The sequence below is a fragment of the Artibeus jamaicensis genome, unplaced genomic scaffold (assembly GCF_021234435.1).
Source record: "Artibeus jamaicensis isolate MK-2021 breed Jamaican fruit bat unplaced genomic scaffold, CSHL_Jam_final contig_332, whole genome shotgun sequence".
In the NCBI taxonomy this organism is placed as follows: Eukaryota; Metazoa; Chordata; class Mammalia; order Chiroptera; family Phyllostomidae; genus Artibeus; species Artibeus jamaicensis.
In genome coordinates this window covers 7204840-7224207 of record NW_026521788.1, presented here as the reverse complement: position 1 = coordinate 7224207, position 19368 = coordinate 7204840, and the positions used below count along the sequence as shown (strand labels likewise).

At 39.7% G+C, this 19368-nt stretch overlaps 1 protein-coding gene and 1 long non-coding RNA gene across 4 annotated transcripts in view; one reads left to right on the top strand and one right to left on the bottom strand.

Annotated features, from left to right (window-relative positions):
• Positions 1-19368, bottom strand: part of PRKG1 (protein kinase cGMP-dependent 1) — a 1343317-nt gene that overhangs the window by 485162 nt on the left and 838787 nt on the right. The window lies entirely within an intron of this gene.
• Positions 13636-17404, top strand: LOC128627186 (uncharacterized). The gene is made up of 3 exons (XR_008391345.1): positions 13636-13689; positions 15963-16079; positions 17139-17404. It is a non-coding gene; the product is annotated as an uncharacterized LOC128627186 (long non-coding RNA).

Here is a 19368-nt window from a genome sequence, read left to right as displayed (position 1 = left end):
AATTTATTTTTCCAAAATTTGGTAGCTTTTGTATCTTATGTCGCTTTAGCTTATAAACTAACCCTACAGAAATGTGATAAAACCAACTTGGGGGAGTGGGGGGTGGAACTCAGGTACTAAAGTTTAGCCTTAATTGATAGTCTTAAAGAACTAATTCATATGGAAAGCTGTTATTCCAAAACTCTGAAGCTTTTGAATAAAGACTCCTTTCCTTTATCACCAAACCTTTGCCTCTGAATTTTGCCTACAGGGTGGTGGCAGGCAGCAGGCCCCCAACTGCTGCTCTGTAACAACTTTACCACTCTCCCCATGTTACAGAAAAAGCAGCTCACAATAATGAAATAACTTGCTCATGACATGTTCTGGAATGTGAATTTGGGTGTTCCAGCTCTTGCTCTTCTGGTTCCTATTTTTCATTCTGTTTTCCAAGACAGAAGTCCCACAGGCACCTTTTAGAAGGACTTGAGCCTGCAGATTCGGAAAATAGAAAGAAAAAAAAACAACAACCCTATATATTATCTAGCTAGTCCAGGCCTTCATTTTACACATAAATAAACTAAGAGCTATCATACTATAACTTACTGAGATCACCAGGAAGAGCCTTACAGAGTCAGATCAATGCTCTTCACTCTGTTTCCCATAAATTTACTGTGCATCAGAATAGTCCTGGGAGTTCATTAAAAATACAGAGTCCTGGGCCCCCTACCAGACCAGATGTCCAGATTCCCTGGGACCTGGCCAGCAGCCCGAGGCTTTTCTAATAGTAGTTCCGCAGGTGACTCGCAGCAGCCAGCCAGGCCGTAGTCAGTGAGCGGGGCCCTTCCTGCCCCACACTCCGTAGTCGTCCCCTCCACACCAATCAAACCTGCCCTTCGTGGAACTGGAGACAACGGAAATTACAGCGACCTGACTCCCCAACGTTTAACATCTCCGAATTAGACTGAAATCAATAAACCTGACCAAAAAAAAACCCCAACAAAATCAATGCTTTAACACTCTGAAATCTGTTTTGGGAAGATAATAGGCACTTTCAAGAAGGATGGGTTAAAAAGTAATAGGTAGAGATAAGCTTTTAGAAATGCAAGGGAGACGTCCGACGAAGGACAAGGTACTTGAACTATCAGAGTGCACAGCGGGCATGTGACGAGGGAGATTTAAGGAAAAATAATTTTTGTAGGGGAAGAATGCGAGGGTTGGGCAAGATTGAAAGACTGTATCTGACTTCTTTCTGGAGCCAGAAGGCGCCCAGCCTTCCCGATTCTAATAGTAGGTCCTCCAAGTACACGGGGGTCAGAGTTGTGTACTCAATAAACTCAAAATACACTTACTTGCAAATAATCTTTAAAAGGTAATTATCAAGACAGTAACATGTAAGCTCAAGTATTTAGAGATGATACCTTCAATTTCTTTTGAAACATATAGAAAGTAAAACGGATTTATGGATGAATAAAGTCATGGACAGATGGATATATATGTGATAAAAGAAGCGCAACCAGCCTCCAACTTATGATGGTTTGACTGGTAATTCTTTGACTTTATGGTGTTGTTAAAGTTGTACTCAGTCAATAAAAACCATGCTTCAGATTTTGAAGTCTGACCTTCCACAGGCTAGTGGTTTGCAGCACATATTCTCTCAGGAGCCTGGGCAGCAAATGACACAAGGGTGGCTGTCACCCTATGGTGTACTGTGTTGCCAGCGTTTTGGGGATGTTGTGTTTTCGCATCCCATTATGTCTACAAAACATCCATCTCCCATTTCTGGTGAGAAGAAGAGGAAGGCAATTACTCTTGAGATGAAACTCAAGATAATTGCCCAGCATGAATGCTGCCAGCCGTAATTACCTAAATTACATGAGATATTCAACACTTGATTATAAAATAGGGTTTGCATTAGAGAATTTTGCCTGACTGTAGATTAATGTAAATGCTCTGAGCACATTTAAAGCAGGCTATGCTAAGCTATGATGTTTGGTACATTAGGTGCATTGAATATATGTTGACTTAATATTTTCCATTTTACAATGGGGTTAAGACACATGTTAGTCAAGAAGCATCTGTGTAGTAAAATGACAGTGGCAAAATCTAGGCAGACATACTGGTGTTGACTCTAAACTTCTCTTGACTTTTCTCAAATCTTGAAAATGTTCATAATAAGGTATTGAAAGGGGAAATGTATTTAATAAAAGTATCCCAAACAAGATGACATTGTGTCTGCATCTTGAAACCTTTAATACTTAGAAACAAAAGCAAAACTTGGCTTCACTGATATACGGAGTTTAGAGTTGGAGGAGCAAACGAACGTTTGTTTCTTATATGCTTGTTAAAGGAGCTCACTTCTCAGTCGCTGGTATCCAAGCGTGCTCCCTGCCTTCTGAAGACACCATGAAAAACAGGGCACTGGGTTTCACACATGAAGATGAGGAAGATCAATTTCCTCCCACCAAACACAGAGCTAACTGGGGTAGAAAATTACCACTTACTTCTTAATAATGAAGCCTTATCCGTCTTCAATTTATGGATAATAGATTATCCACGAATTAAATGTGCATTAGCCTGATTTCAGTCCTAACCCAAGAACTTAGAGAGTGAACTCTGGGACAAGGTACTTTGACTTCACACTAACCAGAAAAGGTATTTTCAAAGAAACAAATGTAGCAAAGAATATGCAAAACAGCTAATTCCTTTCCTCCTGGTCTCCAATCCCGTCTTCTAAGGGGCCCTTTTCTAGCACAGGATGGTGGGTGTGTGTTCCGTTTGCCTTTATAATTTTTGTCTGAACACTCCCTATCATGCTTTGCTCTTTCAAAGACCCAGAATTTCCTTGTACATTTCAAGAACTACTCCTTCAATCACAAAAGACCAACAGTACTTTCCTGGAGAATCCTTCACCTGACCCCTGGGCACATAACACACCAAAGATGGGGCTTCAGTCTTTTGAAAGGACTTGCATGTTTCTGGGGCCCCTGTTTACCAACAAGACAAATGGAACACAAGCTCGTTTACAGATAACACTGATTTTTTTTCCTTTGAAATTAGTATTGAACTCACAGGTAGAGAAGAGAAACGTAGCTGCTGTAGATTTATTCTGTTTTGGAAGAAGACGGTATTTTCATACCTCTTGATTTATTTTAGTTCATGTTTGTCTTGACCTTACCATCCCATAGTGAAAAATGAGAGTTTTTCTTAGAATAATTAATGTTATTAACACCATCCTTAAAATAAGAAGCAAATTTTTAGCATTCATTTGCTTTGTTGTGGAGAAGCTTTGCCCACAGAGCCCTACCTCTGCTACAGATGAAAATAAGTCTACCAAGTTATGATCTGCTTGGGGAGAAAACGTGGCCCATCTCTCAAAGGAGAAGAGCGGGAGCCCCTTCCTCAGTGGGCTTTTATTGGGTTTGGTTTGCACAGGAATACAGGTGAAGCTCATTAATCATAATCAGGAAATAAGGATCAAACAATAGATAACATACAAAAAATTCTGAGGGCCTATTTTGAGTCAGGGTCAGATAGCTAAATGGCTATAAAACTTTGAAGAACAAACTCACTTCCTGCTTGGACTCTTACCCTTTAATCAAGAGCATTCTGAACAAAGCAGATTTCACAGGATTTTACGTATTCTTTCTTAGGCCTGATTGCCCTAGGGAACCTGACCTTTCCAGCACAGGGTGGTACCCACCACCAGCATTGTTTCAGGCTTAAGGCATTGTTTCAGGCTTAAGGCATTGTTTCAGGCTTAAATCAGGCAGGGGAAGTAAGGCAGCCAAGAGATCAGGAGACTTCTTGCAGACAGAATGAGCACTCAGGCAATGTCATAGCAGAAGTGCGAGGGTCCATCACTCCCTTTTGCTGTAGCCCCCCCCCAAGTCCTTCCCTGGGGCCTCCCCATGATCATGCCTGTCTTAGGTCGTTCCCCCCTTGGGGAATCTTATCGATCATTGGCTAACTTATCAAGCACTGGGGGTCAGTTATGGATGAAGAAAAAGGAACAGAAGTGGTGCCCTTGCCAGAGAGATAAGCCTTATCTCCTTAGTGGCTAAGGTCTGAAGGTCACTCACTCAACCTTAACCATAGTGGGTTACAGCTGCTGAAACCAGGCAGGGTGGTTCTCAACACTTTGTGTTGGCCATTTTTCTTCCAAGACCTACATTTAATTCAGTACACTATCTGTTACTTCTAAATTCTGTTACTTATTCAACAAATATTTATCAAGTACTAGTGTCAGATATTGTATAATCACTGGAATACACTTGATATATAATTAAGTAAAAGTATCCCTAACCATTCATTGTTTAAAGGAGGAAGATGTGTAAATAAATAATTTCAGTGTACAATGAGGCAAGTATTACCCTCCTAGAAGCTTCAAATTCTAATTGCATTTTAAACAGTTCCCATTGCCAAGGCCGCCAGTGAGCACATTTTAATATTTTTTAATGGTGTCTCTTGATCTCCCCAGAGTTAGTTATAATAGCAAAAATGAAATTAGAACAACCTGGAAAATTCATAAATCATACACTGTTTTTCACTGAAAACAAATACTAGTTACTTTTCAGGTTTGGTTTTTCAGACTGTGATTTCTGTCAGAGTTCCTAACACCCTGGCAATGTCCTAAGTAATGAAGCAACAAAGGTTTCTTTTGTTATGTTAATGAAGTGGCTGAGGCAGTGAAAGCGACCAGAGGATTGGAGAGTTAAAACTCTTCATCCTGCCCCTCTCCTCTGACCTCCAGGAAGGAAAAAGGGGTTGGCGATTGAAACGACTGCCAGCCATCTATGATTTAATCAATCATGCTTCTGTCATTAATTAAAAACAGAGCCACAAGGTCAAGGTTTGGAGAGCTTCCTGGTTGGTGAACATGCAGAAATTTGGGGAAGCGCAGTGTGCCTAGAGAGGAAGCAGAAGCTCAGCACCCTTTCCACACATATGGCTTTACATGTCTCTTTCAACGGCTGTTCCTGAATATCCTTTTATAATAAACCAGTAATCTAGTAAGTAACTTGTTTCTCTGAGGTCTGTCAGCTGCTCTGGTAAATTAATCACACCCACGAAGAGGGTCATGGGAACCTCTGATTTATAGTCAGTCTGTCAAATATACAGGTAACACCTTGGGCTTGTGAGCATCTCTGAAGAAGGGCAGAGGGGTGTGTGTGAGTGAGTGTGTGTGTGTGTGTGTGTGTGGTGGGGTCAGTCTCATGGCACTTAACCCTTAACCTGTGCAACTTAATGCTATCTCAATAGATAGTGTCGGTTGAATTGTACAACAAAAAGCTGGTGTCTGAGAGTTTTGTGGTGGGGGGGGAATCTTTCACATGTTGGAACTGGTAATCAGCACCTTAGGTTTAAAATTCCAGTAGCAGGATTCTGTATAATGAAAAGAAAATATTAAAAATAATTGCTAAAGCCCTTTAAAAGAAAAGGCTGACCACAATAATCTGTTATAGAAATTTCTTGCTTATTAGAATGCCTAGAATTAAATACAGAATAATAACACCACTTAACAGCTGAGTATGTGAAGTTTTTGTTCCTACCAATCATCTAAAATTTAGTATTTTTTAACTTCAGATATGGTGAAGCTATTATGAACACCAGAAGTCGAAACTTGGGGGACATAGAAAAAAAATACATTATTCAAACAGTAAGGATCCTGAGGTACTTGAAATATTGATTGATTTAACTGCAGGATCAAAATTATAGCATCATGAGTTTTAGCAGCTCACTCATCACACCAGCAACCTTTCTGCATGTGGCTGAGCTTGGTAGTAATTTGTTACTGTACCCTGTGTCTGGGAGACCCAAAATCTCCACTAAACCCGTTATTGGAATCCTTTTTATCAAACCATCCTCATCAAAAAGGACCCTTTGGATATTTACTTTCTACCTCTTGAAGACAATTCAGGGAGATAAAGTGATCACTCATCACTTGCTTGCTTTTCAACTATCTTATATTGAAAAGTGAAAAAGCAAAATGTAAGATCATAATAAATCTCAGCTTAATGGTTCATCTGGTAGTGACAGCAGGAAAACTCTGTAGAATAGTGTATCTGCCTCCTTGAAACAACTTCCTAAAAATTCTGCACTCACCCTGGACCTTCCTTTGGTATTCTAGAGTTGTCTTGAGTTTATTTATGTGTTTAGTATACAATGAACCAGAAATTATACTTCTATAAATCACCTCCCACCTAGTAAAGTGGCCTTTCTTATAACTGCTATTAAGATGTGATCTTACAAATTGTAAATTCTAGTATTTTGTGGGTTTGGTGAATAGTTTCTGTTTATTCTTCTTGCCTTCAATTTCACTGTCAGCCCAGTAACATCTAAGTTTCAGCATGACGTCATTAACAGAACCTGCTTTCATTAAGATTGCCAATAATTTTAAGTTTCCAAATCAAAACGATTTTGTCCTCAGTACTTCTATTTGGAGATATGTCTGCTGAAGTTGATTATATCTTGACTGTCAAAAAGGAATTTGCTGAAATTATGAAAATCTCTCTTTCCTTGAAATCTTACTTTTCTCTGTATTCAAGTCCTGACCATCCTTCCGACATTTCTCCTGGGTCTCCAGTCCTTTATCAGCTGTTAGATATTGGTGCATCCAAGGGTCTCATTCCTAATCTATACCTTTTCCCTGCTCCCTTATTTATTGATGCTCCCAAATCTATATCTCCAACCCAAAGTTCTCCTTTGAATTACAAATGTATATATTCAATTTTATCTTGCATATATACATATATATTGCATATATGAACTGATAGCTTCACAAATAATTTTATTCAACTCCATCTTCATATCTAGAGTTCTTTCTCATGATTCTCTACCTGCAGAAAACAATACTGGGAGTCCTGAAAATCTTAACTGCAAAATCTTCTCAATTACAGGCTTCCCTCTTCAGTCTACTAACTCTATTCTAGTTCCAGGAAATGTTTATAAAAAACAAGGTCTATGAAGACGGTTTGATGGGGGACTCAAGACTTAGAAAATTTTAGCTTAAGGTAAAAAGTTGTAAGTCTAGCAAGTAATGGGTATGTTAAGGCTTTTGTTTCAGAAACTACAGATAAGGCCCATTCTGGCTCTGGGGAAAATAGCTGACCCCCTGGGGCACTGATAGAAGACTTCTGCCTGGGGACATCCAGACCTTTTGTGTTCCAGGAAGGTACAGATACTGCCATTCCTGAGAACAGCTAACTGCCCAGAACAGGAATGTTGCCGCATCACTCACCTAATCCTCCCTGAATTTCCAAGCCCTCCCCACGCACCTGGTTTATTCCCTGTTATAAAAAATCTGACCAGGAAAGAGAAGGGAAGATGGCCTGTTAGGGTGTGAACCCACCATCTTCTTGGACCGCCAGCCATCTGAACACAGTGCCCATAAAAGATTCAATCACTGCCACTGCTTATTGGATATGGTAGTGACAGGCAGCCCGAATGCCAGTGTCTTTTCCAGTTACAAATTTGTATTAGAAATTACGAGAGGAAAAATAACAAAAATACAGATACCATTGTTTTTAGCTCTTACTAGATAGCACGTAGTCCAGATAATTTGTAAAACCCTTTAAATTAAAATCTTAGCCCCAAGTGTGAAATGGCCTTTTCTTTGTTTCAAACAGCTAACCTAGCAACACTAGCAACATTTCTTCCCAAACTAACCAACTACTGACTTGTTACTAATTCTCATATAAACCTTATCAAAAAAGTTTTTGAAAGATGAATACACTGTCTTCTTGACCATGTATCTATTTACCCTTTAAAGCTTGAATATAGGTTTAATTTTCTCCTTTAAATATGTTGACTATCAGTCAATGGTACAAGGTTTAATCTTCTTTGTTTTTGTCCAAAATGGGCATTATATGGGATGTGATCAGAATTTACATAAGACTAATGATTTTGTTTCCAATATGTATGTGTGTATTTAATATACTGAAATATGTTTTAAACATTATGGGCTACAGCCAAAAAGTTCAAAAGCTACTAGTTAAATGTATTGCAACACATAATTGCAATAATACCATATAATTCATGAAGCAAGCCAAAAAATTTTAAAAAGCTGCGTTTTTCTCCCTTCCCACTTCACCTGAGTAAAATAACTTTCTGCAAGGTCAAAGTCTAAAATGTATTATGTGCAGTCCTTTCTTTCACAATCATCAGCAAAAATACTTTTTTCAATCATCGTTCAGGTTTGCACTCCATTGCTTTTGAAGGCTAGAGCCTTTGTAACTGTAACAGCCACCACGCCAGTCAGTGCGGAGCAGTGGGAAAGCTGGAGACTCCCAGGACTCTGACTCTTACTGCTCTAGGCCGGCCATTTTCCACCTTTTTCCTCTCGTGGCACACATAAACTAATTACTACAATTCTACAGCACACCAAAATATATATTTTTTGTCAATCTGACAAAAAAATAGCTATAATTTTGATTCATTCACACCAGGCAGCTAGTGTTGTATTGGCTGTTGTCATTTTTTATTTGACAATCTAAGGGGAAAATGGTCAGTTCCCCTGACTAAATAGTGAGGTATTGCTTGTTTGATATTTTTTTGTGGCACACCAGTGTGCCTCAGCAGATGGTTGGAAGTTACCGCCCTGGGTTGAAGTTCTGCCCTGGCCTTAAGGCAGGGGTCCCCAACCAGACCATACAGTATGAAGAGAGGCAGCGAAGCTTCATCTATATTTACAGCTGCTCCCCATCACTCCCATTACTGCTTGAGCTCCGCCCCCTGGCAGGTCAGTAGAGACATTAGATTCTCATAGGAGTGAGAACCCTACTGTGAACTGTGCCTGCAAGGGATTTAGGGTGCACACTCCTTATGAGGATCTAATGCCTGGTGATCTGAGGTGGAGCTGAGGTGGTGGTGCCAGTGCTGGGGAGCAGCTGCAAACACAGATCATCTTTAGCGGAGAGATTGGACTGCACAGAGACCATAATAAATCAACTGCTTGCAGACTCATAGCAAAACCTAGTCAGTGAGTGGCAAGTGACAATTAAGCTGAATCTGGTAGAAGGCTTTCTAGTGGCAAATGAGTTGATGTACTTCATCTGTCTAGCTGCGTCTGGTGGCAGGCTTCAAGTCAGAATCAATACTTATTTTAGCCTACACATGGCTGGCCAATGATTTTATTTACCACTTCCATTTGGGCCTCTTTCCCCCCCTGCGCCTTTGTCAGTTACAGTTTTGGTAAGCCCACAAGCTAACCCTAGCCAAAATGAGCAAAAAACAAATGCCACTGGAGAGCTTCTTTGCAAAGGGGGAAAGACCCAATTATGAGACAGCAGAAGACTCTAAGACTGCTAACAAAAAGAAAGCTGCATTTAAAATAAAATACCAAGAGTCCTACTTAAATTATGGGTTCACTGTAACAGATGACTCACACTCGCCAGGACTACTTTGTATAATGTGTCAAGAACAGCTATCCAGTGAAGCCATGAAACCTTCAAAACATGAGACCACACACCTGGCATTGAAAGATAGGTCTTTGGAATTTTTGGAAAGAGAAAAACATGAGCACAGAGAACAGAAGCAATTACTAAAGGCTACCACTTGGTCAAATGTGTCTGCACTGAGAGCATTATTCCTAGTGGCTGACCATACTGCTAAAGCTAAGAAACTCTTTACTATTGGTGAACAGTTGGTCCTGCCTGTTGCTAAGGACATCTGTCTTGAACTTTTAGGAGAGGCTGCAGTTCAAAAGGTGGCATTTGTTCCTCTTTTGGCCAGCACTGTAACTAGTCGAACTGATTAAATAGTAGAGGATACTGAGGCAAAATTGTTAGAGAAGATTAATGAGTCACCGTGGAATGCAATCCGGGTTGAAGTCTACTGATGTTGACAACAAGGCAATGATGCTTGTTTTTGTGAAATATATTTACAGGAGGATGTGCATGAGGATATGTTATATGTACTTTTGTTGCCAACCAACACCACAGCTACAGAACTAGTCAAATATCTGAATGATTACATATCAGGAAAACCGAATTGGTCATTTTTGCGTCAGCACATGCATGGACAAGTGGCTGCCATGACTGGACGGCTTTCTGGTTTCACTGCTCAGGTCAAAGAGGGCACTTCTGAATGTGAGCCTATGCACTGTGTCATCCATAGAGAAATGCTGGCTAACCGAGAAATGTTACCTGAATTTAACAACGTTTTGCAGGATGTGATTAAAATCATCAACCACATTAAAGTACATGCCCTTAACTCACATCTATTCACACAGCTCTGTGAGGAGATGGACCCAGAGTGCACACATCTTCTCTTACACACACAAGTGAGGTGGACTTCTAAAGGGGGCTCACTGGCCAGAGTTCTTGAGTTACTAGAGCCACTCCAGAGATTTCTTTTAGAAGAACAGTCACCACTGACAGCACATTTCAGTGACACAGAATGCACCACAAAACCTGCTTATTTGTGTGACATATTCAACCTGTTGAATGAACACAATCTGTCACTTCCAGGGAGAATGATGACTGTGTTCAGGTCATCAGATAAAAGTGGCTTCATTCAAAGCCAAACTGGAATTATGGGGGCAATGATGGAACACTGGGATTTTTGACATTTTCAAACATTAGCAGAGATTTTGAAAGAGACTGACCAGGGCCTTCTTTCTCCCAGCTGGTGCATGATCGCCTATCTCAGCTTTCAAAAGAGTTTGAGCATGACTCCCCAACCACAAAAGACTCCCCGAACTGGGAAGGAATGGATCCGCGGCCCATTTGTGAATAAGCCAGGTGAATCGACTTTGTCCTTGCTAGAGGAGGGTCAGCTGCTTGAGATCACAGATGACAGTGGCCTTAAAAGTATGTGAGGCAAGTTCAAATCTCCATACCTTCTGGATTAAAGTCAAGGCAGAATATCCCGAGATTGCCACAAATACATGGAGAAGCCTGCTTCCATTTCCAACATCCTATCTTTGTGAGGCAGGGTTTTCTGCAGGGACAGCACCCAAAATGAGATTACAAAGGAAACCGGACATACGCAACACACTTTGGGTGTCACTTCTCCCATCACCCTCGATGGGACCGTCTAGTTGCAGGAAAACAAGCTCAGGGCTGCCACTGATACTGCCTCATGGTGAGTCGTGTAATTATTCTATTATGTATTATAATGTAATAATAATAGAAATAAAGTGCACGATAAATTTAATGCCCTTGAATCATCCTGAAACCATCTACTCCCAACCCCCTGCCCCTGGGTCCATGGAAAAATTTTCTTCCACAAAACTGGTCCCTTGCTGCCAGAAAAGTTGGGGACTGCTGCCTTAGGGCACATCTTGCAACAAACAGCTTCTGAAATATCAGCTCCAGTTCTACTGCTCTGAAAACTAGGCCTTTCTATATTTTAGGTTGCATTTTCACCACAAGGGTAGTGAGTTCTCTTTAAAAAGGAGCCCTAATTTTCTAAATCCAGAAAATGTACAAAATCAGGAATGAACCCTAAATGTAAACTATGGACTTTAGGCAATAATCACTTGTTGATATAGGTTCATCCATTGTAATAAACGTGCCACTCCAGTGGGGGATATTGGTAATAGGGAGAATATGTATCTGTGAGAACAGGGCATATGGGTAAAGCTCTGTACTGTCTGCTCAGTTTTGCTGTGACCCTAAAACTGCTCAAGGGGATTTCAAATATACTTAAAAACACAACTAATTCTCTTCTTAAGTATCTGCTGATATTGTTTGTATACCTTTGCCTTTTCAATTTCCCTCACTCTTGCCAGAGGCTTTTAGGTTATTTTATCAATCAGGCAAAGTGCTTCATAGATGGAAAACAAGGCCATCTTTTCACTCTAGCACTAGGGGTAATGAATCTTGGAGAATGAGTTACAAGTACAGAGCTGACCTTGGGACTTCTTTCCTTCTATTCACCTTTGAATGTGGGCATGAACTGGAATGTATGTGAAATACATTTAGAAAAGTAAGAAAAGTTGAAGAGGTCCCATTGCATGGGGCCGATGGACAATTTCACTAGCTGGAAACTGACACTTTTTAAAGTGTCAATTTCTCAAAAGAGAGCAATTTTTCCATGTTGCTGATAACCTTTTTGAACATATGTAGAGCAAGGCATGTTGGTTGCTACTTTGATAGATTTTTCCCCTCTGTTTTATGTCTATGCCAAATAGCAGATGATCTAGCTTGGTTTTAGAAGAAAAATAAAATTAGTTTAAGAGATTTATAATCCCTAAAGGGAAGAAAACAAGTTTTATACACAATTTCAAAGTATAACATGTTTAGCCATATTTTAGATTTGGAAAATTTTCCGTGCTTGCCTGCAGGCTGCCTTAGGGGACACTAACATCTCTTTTTCTGCCTTTACACAATGAAGCATCACCTTTCAACGATGAACTTAGAGTACAACTAAGCTCTTGGAAGTTGCCTTTCTCATGCTTCCATTCCATAGCCCCCCCCTTTATTTTGGTCACTCTATAATAGCAGTTAATTCTTATGTAGCACCTTGTATGGCCAGGCACTGTTCTGAATCCACTCCGTGTAATCATTATAACAGTCCTATGAGAGAGATACTTTCTAATAGATTCCTTCCTTGACTGCCTGATAGCCTGTGAATTCCTTGAGGGTGGAGATTTTGTGTTTTTGCTTTTGATCCAAACAATGCCCAATAGAAGTTTGCTATTTATTGTGTGCTTGTTGTAGATAGCACATTTCTAGAGTTGATAAAGAAGAAAATTTCTGTCTACTTGAGGCAAAATATTTTTTTGGTGTACTCCAAAAAAAAAGGTAGAGGATGATGCTGTGTAATGTGTCATGGTCCTAACTAAACAGTGACTTCGGAAGGAAAGGAGTTCGGGGGACATCACTTCCATCCGCGAACTCTCAGGCCCCTTCTCAGCTTTTGTGAGGTGGGAGGAGGAATGAAGAACAAGCAAAGTTTGGAAAACCCAGCGGGGCTTCATGAACATAGTCACCGTGTCCAGGAACCAAATGAGACCCCAATGAAGAATAATACTTATTCACTGTTATTAACAGTAAATGCTGAAATTAATTAATTTAGTAAACACTGAATTTTAAAAGAGCAAATGACCTAGTCTATGGGTTAGCTAAGCTCTTTATTCAGAATTATAGGAATATAGTGGAAAGAATGAATATTTATAATCAGGAGGAACTAGTTTGAATCTGATTTCAACTCTGAAATGCTCTTTAACCTTGGACAAAACATTTGAGAGCTCTCAGTTTCTTTTCTTTTTGCAAAATAGGGGTGTAATCCACACTGCAGAGTCATAGTAAGTATTGAATAAACTGACGTGTTAAGGATATAATCTATACTAGATGCTTTGTAGACTGGTAGTCACAGTCATCATTGCTTCCCTTTTATTTTCTCTCACACTGCAAACATCAAGCCATTCCTTTGCTTATATTTAAATGTCACTATGTACTGGCCAACCAGAGGGGGGGGAAATTATAATTTCAGTTTATTCAGTAATTTTAATTATTAAGCTTAAAACTAACTCCAGAAATGCATTGGTTCAACTAGATTTGGGATTACATCATTTTTTCTTCCTGTTCCTCATTTTAAACACTGACATTGGAAGTGGCCAATGTCACTTGTTCAGTCTTATCTGAGGCACCATCCCGAAATAGCTGCGGGAGTTAGATACAAGCTTCAACGAACAGTTCACCGGCGTCACTGCTGGAGCAGAGCATCACGACAAGGCACCACAGATGCTGAGTGGATGGAATAAAGGTACGTAAAAAACAATAATTCGGCTTTTTTGTACCAAGACTTTTTTAATGAAATGTTTGTTACTTCACAATGTTTTCCAACTCATTTCTTTTAAAGTTTATTGTTAAAATAATTTGGGGCATCACAGGCAATATTTTAGTTGGTATACATGCAGAGAAACAGGATTAAATATGTTAGCACTTTTTCTCATCAGGGGGTGAAAGGGAGGGACTCTCAAATTTAATATACCCCTGAGTGACCTGTGAATAGCATTCTACAGATTCTACATAAAGTTTCCCAGATAATGTGTGTGCTGTATTAAGTATGGCAGACATGTCGATAAACACAACCTTTTTTTCCCCTTCCTTGTGGTTTGTTTTAAACTCTGAAGGTGGTAATTTTGAAATAAAATAAAAGCCAACTATTGATCAAAGCAAGACTTTTAGATTTCAGAGAAAACAAGCTACCAGTTTTGCTTTTCTTTTTTGTTCCATACAGCAGTTTGGAAAGAAGCATTTATCCCTGGGGGCTCTGTATGAATGAAGTTTCAAACTGGACCATGATGTCAATGTATACTCAGTAATGAATACTTTTTTAGGTCTCACTATATTACAACTCCCTTGGAACTCGTAATTTCAAAAGGCAATCATATACATTCAAACAGTCACTTAACTCTAGCCCAATTACTCTGCTGGGCTACATAAGTCTTACAGTGAGCTTCCAATCCATGGAAGTACTGTCCTACACTGTGAGTTAAGAAACAGGGTATAGACTTGAGGTAATGCCTCTTCCTTCACCTGGGAAGATCTGGGCTTCATCAAATTATAGAAGCCCCAAATACTAATGAGTGTGGTTAGGCAAAGAGAAATATTAATGTTAAGAGATTCCCAGTTCAACTCGTCAGAGGCCTGTTAGACTGATATACACTTGACCTCTGCCTTTGGTTGACTTTTAACTCAATTCATCAGGATTATTACAATAACTAAAAAAACCTCCCTTTCAGACACAGGGTCAAAACAACATACTAGGTGTAGAGACCACTTATTCACAAACATCGAACTCATAGTTAACAGTTATCTTTTTCTCACCACCACCACAAACAACAAAAGGTTAAAGTGTCAAAGCCTGCAGCTATCATATTTTCATGAAAGGAACAACTTCTAAACCAAGGGCTGGTTGAGACGCAGGCTGTATGACCATTTGGGTAAATGCCTTTACTTGGAGAGATAATACAACAAGCAGAAGAAATTCTACTTGTTTACTTAACATAAATTACTTTTGTGCAAGATTGAGATTTAACATAAAAGCAATTCTTAGCAAAGAGATAAGTGAAATATAACTCAATTATGTCTATGAAAGTTTTTATGACCCTGGATGATCAACATTGAAAAAATGGAGTTAGAATGCTAAAGACAAATAAGTGCATACGAATTTTTTCTTATTGCTCTACTTCCTCCCTGAAAACAAAGTACAGTTTTCTGTAAGGAAGATATGTCCTGGAGCCAAAACATAGCCTGGCTTTAAATAGTATCTTTTTATGTAACATCTTGCCTCTCAGAATACATGTGTAATAATATGTAAAATAGGCACAACTCTGTCTAGATCATGAGATTGTTACAAGGCGTAAATGAATTATTCCATGTAGAAAACACCTATAAAACAGTAGCTATATAATAAGTATTAAAATCATAGAAAAATGAATATAATTATGCAGCAAGTTCCCTGAGGGCAGAGAATAAGTTTTCTATTCTCCGTACCAGTCAAGCACCAGGCGTGTTATCTGGCAAATAGAAGGTGGATGGTGCACAGTTTGGGTTTGAGTAATAGAAGACAAGATTTACAGAAGGAAATTTTGACAGCAAACAGCCATGACTGAAAACTATTTCATGAATAATTTAATATTATTACTTGCACTGACATAAAAAGTGTAAAGTATAATCCTGCCCTGAAGAGGTCAAGGCTAAAAATTCATGCTTACAGCTAAACCATATTATTAGAAACAATGAACATGGCCCCTGGAAAAAAATGCATCTTGTCACATGACATGGGTACAGAGTAAAGATTCAGTAGAGCATCTAGGGTTGATATTTAGAGTTTGGATATCCCACATGGACAACCTGATAATTTAGGAAAATGTCACTGATTATGATAACAGTCTCTACTTTGCCTGGGCTACAGAGTAGGTTAACATATTTAGGCAAAATGCATATTAATTCAATTAGCAGCAGATGGTAACAGCAGGTGAGATTTGTGTTCTGAACAGAGCCTCTTTAGACTGTGTGTTTCACTTGCAGTAATGGATCCAAGGATAGCTGCTCAGTTTATTGTGATAAATATTATGGATTTTCACAGCACTTCCCTGCCGAAGATTTATCTTGTTTTGACACTGACTGTAAAGCAAATGTGAGAAGGTGAGTTATCTGTTATTGCAAAACTCCAAATCTGCTTCTGAATCCAATGGAGTTTCTGATTAGTCCTTTGGCCCATCAATCTAATTCTTGATCCTGAATACTAAAGTGCATTTAATTAATATTTATTCAATAACTAGCACCATCTGCCAGCAATACATTATGTGAAATACTTGTAAGGGTCAAAGAAGATGATTAAGTTTAAGTGGCAAACCCCACCTCACCTCACTTAATTGAATTTTCACCTTGCCGGGTGCTGGTTAGTTACTAGCAACCATCATATTGAACTTTCACCATGTCCTAGGAACACCTTTTTTATTCATGAGGAATGCACAGTTCAGAGAGATTTAGGTCACTTACCAAAACTGAAAGGTATAAACCAGGTCACTTATCTAGTACCAAGAAAGTATTGATAGAACCATTAGTAATACAGATTTTGGAATATTACAGTTTAAAAGCTCTGCTAGGACACTGTGACCTTTGGCAAATTGATTTTCATACCAACTAGTAGGATCACATGTCCTGGTTTCCCCCAAACAGCCTTGGTTTATACCTGTTGTCCCAAAGTAAGTATGAATAATGTTCCGTCTTCGGTTTGGACAATACATTACATAGCCATCCCACCGGTAAGCATCAGCCTTCCTAAGTGCAGAGGAAGAAGGAAAAACACTTTTGAGGACACTGTTGAGAGTCAATGTGGTGACAAAGGTGAAGCCCTTAGCAGAGGCACAGCACAGTTTTGCAAACCTCTGTCATCTTATCAACCAATGTGACCCCAATAAATTTAATTTTTAAAAAAGTTTTCTGTTATAATTATCACCATCATCGTCATCAGTCTAATAACACTGTTCAGGTGTTTTACATTAAGTAACAGGTCTGTGTGGAATGAGAGGTATAGGTGATATGCTGTGTAGGGTACAGAAAACTGTAAGTAGGGACTGAATTATGGGGGTGCTGTAGGTCAGGATGAGGAGTTTGGTCTCTATATTTTCAGGGGAAACTAGTGAGGGTTTTGAAAATGAAAATTGATGATGCCATTATATCTTTTTTTTTTTTTTTTAGGAAAAGAGCCCTTAGTAAAGTATTTTCTCTCCTCCTTGTCCCCCCAATCTTCCTGTTTCATGACTTCCATCCAGTCCATCACCACTTCTCTTCCTGGCTGCTTCCAAGCCCGACCGAATGCACGCCCTTCCCTCCATCCCCACCACACACCTCCTGGCCTGGCCACTCTCATCTCTCATCACGAACATTCCGGACGCCGTAATCCTCACTGCTCTCCTGCTGCCCCTCTTCTACCCCTGCCTCAGTCCACTCATCACATAGAAGCCAGAATCCTCTCCTGTTTCCTTTTTAAAACGTTTTGGGGGATAATTTTAGATGTAAAAGAAAGAGGTAAAGACAGGACAGAGAATTCCTGTGTACCTCTCACCCAACCTTACCGGTGTTAACATTCTATAAAACCACGGCACGTTCACTGAAACTGAGCCTGTGGTACATTCCTGTTAACTAAACAACAAACTTTATTTGGGTGTCACCAGGGTTTCCTTTTTCTTTCTCAAGATTTAGTCCAGAAAACACTGTTGCATGTAGTCAATGTCTCTCCATAGTCTTGTGCAATTTGTGACAGTATCTCAGTCTTCCCTTGCTTCTCCGTGACCCTGGCGGTTCTGATGAACGCTGCTCAGGTATTTTGTGTAATTTACCTCACTTTGGGTTTACCCGATGTTTTCTCATGACTATGCATTTGAGGCCATGACCCCTGGGAATGAAATATCCTCATCACATCATGTCAGGGAGAATGTTAGTTCAGGATGCTGTAATAAAATACCGCAGACTGGGTAGCTTATAAACAACAGAAATTTCTCATAGTTCTGGAGGCTGGAAGTCTGAGAGCAGGGTGCCCCCATAACTGGGTAAGGGCCCTTCTCCGAGCTGTAACCTTCGTATCCTCACCTGGAGGAAAGGATGAGGCCTCTTTCTGGGGCCTCTTTTGGAAGGCGCAAGGCTCCTCCCTCATAACGTCATCACATCCCAAAGATTTAGTCCCTAGCAGCGCATGATGTCCACATGACTGTTATCACTTAGCCCTGACGTCGTCTGCTCAGTGTTTTCACTCCAAAGTTATGTTTTTCCTGTTCCACAGTCTGTTCAGTAGGAGCAAGTCAAAACCCAGCCCATACTCAAGAGGAGAGAAATGAGGTACCACCTCCTGGAGGAGAAAAGATCTGCATTTATATTTTGGAATTTATCCATAAGAAATGTTTGCCCCTTCTCCCTTTATTTATTTATTCATTTATTTAATTATGGATTCATGGCTATTTATTATATAACAGACTGTTTAAAATATAGATAACATGCCATTACTTGTCTTTTAAAAATGCCCCAGTGGCTTTCCTTTACACTAAACTAAAATCTAAACTCTTTATCCTTCTGAAGAAATCTATATAATACACTAGTCTGAGATCTTCTCTCATACCACTCCCTACTCCTGCCGCCCTCCCCAGCACACTGATGCACAGCTACGCTGGCCTCTGCTTGAACTTGACATGGTTCCCCTGTTCCCACCTAGGGACTTGAGTCTAACTGGTCTCTGCTAGGAATACTCTTATCTCTGATCTTTGCATTCAGGACTCAGCTTAAAAGCCACCTGTTCAGAGAAACCTCTCGTAATCAAAGTAATTAGTCCATTTCATTAACTTATACTGCTATGAGCACTCATTATAATTGGAACTTATTATTTCAATGTATCTGTTTGTTGTTTGTTTGCTCCCAGCTCTCTCACTAGAATATAAACCCTGTGAGAACAGGAACATTTCACCACACCTGGCACTCAGAACATTATCTATGGCGTAAGAAATAACAAATGCCCAGTGAATGTTTACATAAATACATAAATGAAGGAAGAGGAGGACCAGGAGACCTGAGACAGGAGGATGAATTAGAAAAATGATATAATAAGCAAGGCAGGAGGCAATGAAGACTTACATTTCAAAGACTCGTAACTTCCTGCCCATGCTGTATGTACATCATTGGCTCATTCTCTCGTTACTAAAGATGGTTTCATTCTTACTTGAGAGTCATGAATCTCAAATTCTGATGTGGGAAGTTGCCTGTAGTTAAGCAGCAAAGCTACATTTGTTTTTTTTTTTTATTTAGTTATTTTTCAAGTACAGTTTTTTGTCTATTTTTCCCATCCCAGCCTCCCCCGCCCCTTGCTCCCCACCTCCCTCCCATTTCCACCCCCTTAGTTCTCGTCCCTGTGTCCTTCCTATTTGTTCCTCCAAATCCCTCC